The 5,244-nt window shown below is 43.2% G+C and overlaps 1 pseudogene; it reads right to left on the reverse strand.

Moving 5' to 3' along the window:
* Positions 1-1,065: 1,065 nt before the first annotated feature.
* On the reverse strand, positions 1,066-2,475 carry LOC123801920 (3-hydroxyacyl-CoA dehydrogenase type-2 pseudogene; annotated as a pseudogene).
* Positions 2,476-5,244: the final 2,769 nt, after the last annotated feature.

Here is a 5,244-nt window from a genome sequence, read left to right on the forward strand (position 1 = left end):
AAAGAGATACAGTCTCAGCTTTGCTTCTTTCATTAAACATATTCTACAGGAAGATAAACTTTAAAAAGTTTTCAAAGAAATATATTAACAGATAATTTGGTAAGGGCTATGAAAGAGAAAGGAACAGGTACATTGACAGATTCTCTTTAGATCGGGGTTTGTGCAGAGATGGCCAGGTAAATCATTCTCTGAAAAATAGTAATGCTTTAAGCTGATGCTTGAATAGTAATAGAAATTAACCAGATAAAAAGTTTTGTGGGTCACCTTTAGGGGCGCCTGTGTAGCGCAGTCGTTAAAGCATCTGCCTCGGCTCAGGGCGTGATCCCGGCGTACCGGGATCAAGTCCCACATCGGGCTCCTCTGCTAGGAGCCTGCTTCTTCCTCTCCCACTCCCCCTGCTGTGTTCCCTCTCTCGCTGGCTGTCTCTCTGTCACATAAATAAATAAAATCTTTAAAAAAAAAAAAAAAGTTTTGTGGGTGGTGGAAAGAGCATTTCAGGAATGGAAAACAGCATGTACACAGATCCCAAAGTGGGAAAAGAGTTATTGGCCAGAGTGGAAGTGAGCCAGGGTATAGGTATCTCTGTAGGCTTGGAGGTTTAAATTCCATTATCCCCTCAATGACGTGTGCCACAAGCTTCTCTTCGAAAGTGTTCAGGGCCTAGAATCACAAAGTATTCCACCAAAGATGTCTCTCTTTTTCTTTGCCCATGGTTACTCCCCGAAAAAAAGTGAATTGGATTCTTGGGACTTGGAACTTGAGTTGGGAAACTAGGGTAATTGTATGTTCTAATTTGTCCAGGACAGTAAGTCCTGGTGTCTGCACATTATCCCCAAGTAATTATTAACAGCATGTCCTTTCGTTCTGAAGTTTGTCCTGTTTTGGGTGATTAATTATGTGGTCATCTGACCCTTAACATATGGGATTTGGCCCCAGCCTGGGAGAACTCATTCGTTGTGTTTCTGGTTGTCAGTATGAGTGGGGTGATTTTCCTTTTCGTGATTTTTCCCTTTCTTTGGTCAGTTGGGATTACATTGTATTTAAAGCTTTGAGAATGATATCTGGTTAGACAATGGCAATTAAGTAAAGAGTGGCAAGTAGTATTGTTGTGGTGGTTGCCATAATCTGTGGGGATGATGATTTCTGCTGATGGAAGAGTCCTGCAATATGAGAGAACCACCGATTGACCAGAATGTTTAACTTATCTATAGGAGGAAAGGAAATAATTTTTGGATGCCCACTCCAAGTCAGCCTCTGTGCTGGCTACTCCTTCTATGGTTGTGTTCAGTGTGTATTTAGATCTGTGTTTCGTTTGTTTGTTTGCATCTTTTTAAATATTTTTTTGTGTGTGTGAGAATTAGAGACTTTATTAGGCACAGAGTGTGACTGTTGGGCAGAATTACAAAATGGCTATTGGACTTCCTCCCAAGCTGCAGGACAGTGCTCCAGGGAAGGAAGGGCAGAAGAGCATTTGTTTTCTCTGCCCTCTCCCTTCAAGGCTGCATGTGGATGGCCGCGTCTAGTGGCATGACCTCTCCATTGATGAGTGGGTTCTTTTTTTTTTTTTGGTATAATATATATATTATTATGTTAGTCACCATACAGTACGTCATTAGTTTTTGATGTCGTGTTCCATGATTCATTGTTTATATATAACACCCAGTGCTTCATGCAATATGTGCCCTCCTTAATACCCATCACAGGGCTAGTACCCCCTCCCCCAAAACAGAGAGGGAGACGAACCATGAGAGACTATGGACTCTGGGAAACAAACTGATGAGTGGGTTCTTGATGATGGCTTAAATCAGACGCCCATACTCAGCAGGGTCACCCATTCAGCTGGGGAAGGACACCTGGCTGGCCTACAAGTCTCGCACTCTTCTGGGAGGCAGGTCAGCAGCAGGGCGCCAGATAGGCCTGGAGCAGTGGCTGTCACTTGGATGCCTGTGGGAACTAGAGGCGGAGCAATGGGCAGTGTCATGCCTACTATGACCCCCTTGGAAGCAGAGTAAGCAGCCTGTCCAGCCTGGCCCTCAAAGGCAGCCAGTGCTGGCAGTGTTGATGATGACCCCACATTGGCCTCCCTGGTCTGGTTCATTCTGGCCCATCTCACCAGCCACCAGGTGGATCACATTAAAGATACCTGTGAGATTACATTAAGAACTTGCTGGAAGTCCTCCAAGGTATGGACCTGATTGTTCTTGAAGTCGTATGTCTTAAAGGCCACTTCAATGCCTGCACAGTTGACTGCCACACATCCACGTGGCCAAATCTTTCTTTTGCTAAAGTCAGGGCTGCTTGCACGTCCTTCTCTGAGGTCAGGTCAGCTGGGGCGAAGGTGCACCTCTTCACTAACTGCTTGGCTTGGGCCTCCCCATCGAAGTTAGGCAGGTCCAGAAGCAAGCAGTGGCCTCTCGCCCCTCCAGCTGCTCTACCATGGCCAGACCTGGTTATTAGAGCAACCAGGCCCTTCATGTTCCCACATGCCACAGCCGTCTTTAAATCTGTGTTTCTAGACACAGTTTTTTCTCCTCTTGCTTGTAATTCTGGCTCCAACCCTTATTGACTGGGTGAAGTCAGGCAGATCACTGACCTCAGTGGACCTCAATTTTCTCTTTTGGAGGAGGTTGTTTAAAGTGGGAGTTCACATTCAATTGAGGTGATCAGAGAGTAAGTTCAGAATGAGACTGTAAGGAAAGCTGTAATTGTATTGTTTCTTTTGTTGTCTGAAGAAAGAGGGCTTCTAGAATAGGCTTTGCGATCATGCCACTGAGACACCATTGCCACCTCCAATGTGTTGCTTTATAACCATGGGTACGACACTCACACCAACTCTGCCCATGAATCATGACCAGGGCTGGGGGCTTGACCGCAGCCTAATAGCACCACTGAAGTCTGGTTGAGCATTTGGGATTCAGAAGCTGGGCAAGAGTGAGAAGTGGTTTTTCTGCTGGCTGCCGTTTTTGCTTTGTCTTCTCTGTCTAGCACATGACAGGATCTGGCAGAGGTAGTGGTCAGGGGAGCATGAGGGGGGAAGTAACCTTTTCTCTCATTGGGGGAGATTTGTTCCATTGAAACATGAAGTGCAACTTCACACGACTGGGCCCTAGCTGGCTGGCAAAGGGCAGTGTGTTAGCAAACAAAAGTGTTCTTATGTTTTTGTCAATGAAAACTCAGTAAACCGCAGGAAGAGATGACAGTACCTTTCCCACTTCATTCACATGAATGATAATGAACTCCATTGTCGAGCAAGCCTTTGGGCATTATCTGATGCTGCTATTTCTGCTGGCCAGAATTTGCACATCTCCCACATGACTCGGGGGTGTGTAGTCTCTTTCCCACTGGGTGACTCTGACAGCTTCACATTCTACAGTTTCTGAGCTCTGGCCTGGATATCCAGCCACTCAAAATGAGCATGGCCATGTGGGCCCCAAACCTTCTGACATGGGAAGTAGTTCCAGGGGGCATTTAGATTACAATGGGCTTTTCTTACGGTTTTAAAATATACAGTGGCTTTTTGGCAAATGAAATTCTCACACACACACACACACACACACACACACACACCCATTCCTCAGTGATTAGAATTTACAGTGAAACAGAATTTATAAAAATAATTTTGTAGGGTGAAGGAAAAGTAGCGATATTTAACTACATACCATGCTACAGACCCTATTCTAGATACTTCCCAAACACTGTCACCAAATCCTCCAAGGTAGATGTTAGCATCCCTACTATACTGGTGGGGACGCTTAGGTTCAGAGAGGTTAAATTATTGGCCTAAGATTATCACGAATAAAAAGAGTGGGTCAGGAAACTGGCACCAATTGAATTAATCAGTTACATGCCAGATGCAGTGCTAGGAATGTTGTAGACATTTCCTCACTGACTTCTCACAGTAACTTTGTTATTATCCTTAGAGATGAACAAAAAAATCAGAGTTCCACAAGACATTGTCTCGTGCCACAGCTAGGTTTTGAAACATGGTTTTGTTTCGTTTGTTTGTTTCTGCATATCACACTGCCATGTGATTGATTCCACTTTTGGGAGCCAGAGGCTGTTCATAAGCAAACAGAGTTACCTCAAGGATGTGATCAGAGGGGAAGCTGGTTTGGGCTGATTTAGCAGAAGCTCTCCTACCTGTGTCAAAAACTGTGTTCGATCATTTCTTTGCTCCTTTAGCAAACTTTGAAGACCTACTGTGCACAAAGCATCTCAGAGGGCACTGGTGTTCAATACAATGATCTTAAAGCTTGTGTAACAAAAGATGATGGATGTGTATTCTCTATATTGAGGCAGTAAGCAAAGTAGTGCAGTTTTGAGAGTGTTCCAGAAATAAGGAATTGTTAGTTAGTGGAAATAAAATTGACAATATCCTCCACACTCCAAGCATTTCAGTAATTTGTGTATAAATCTATGTCCTTGGAAAATATTCTTTTCTTCTCAATAATAGGTCAATTTCCAAATATAGGGTGTAGAACTTAAAAAGAGAAGCTACCATCTATCAAGTATTAAGTTGGAGTCAGGAGCAAGCTTTATATATCAGCTCTAAGTTTTATAAGAATCCTGAATATAGGTTTTATTTTCCACATTTTCTAAGACAGGAACCTAAAACAGAGAGATTAAGCAACTTGAAATATCAGATCTTCAGCCAGGAATAGATGGAGCCAAGACTGTAAATTCAGTTCTGTTTTTGAAGTTCTGTGCTTTCTTCTCCTGGCCTGTTGATGTGTGCACAAATGAAGCTTACTCCTCAGCACAAATTTTGCTTTAGAATTCCTCAGCTTTGTTTTAAAACCAATGAGGCATTTTGTACTAGTCTCAAACATAACCCTAGGATTTGGGGAATCTAGTTATTCACCTAGGACCTACTGACCCTTATTTTATATAAAATTTTAGGTTGTGACCCCATTGAAGAATGCAACTATATACCTTCCCTGTCTGTGCTTGTGCTTCCTCTGTAAGAGCCCAACGTCCCTAACACATTGCAGGTACTCAGGAAGTGTCTGTTGAATGTAATGTGATTTAGGCTTTATGGCTTTTTGTTTTGTTTTTTTGTTTTTGGCTGAAAAGACTAGAAACAGACACCAAGAAGGGAGGAACATTTAAGACCACAAGATGTGGCCATTAACTGGAAGGAACCAGATACAGAAAAACATAAAAAGTAGATAGAAGGTTTCAAAAGCATCAGGGTTGGGGCAGATAACCCTACATGTCAACAATCTTAGTCAAATTCTGCCTTAC

The sequence above is a fragment of the Ursus americanus genome, chromosome 9 (assembly GCF_024610735.1).
Source record: "Ursus americanus isolate L20-20 chromosome 9, mUrsAme1.1.p, whole genome shotgun sequence".
Classification (NCBI taxonomy): Eukaryota; Metazoa; Chordata; class Mammalia; order Carnivora; family Ursidae; genus Ursus; species Ursus americanus.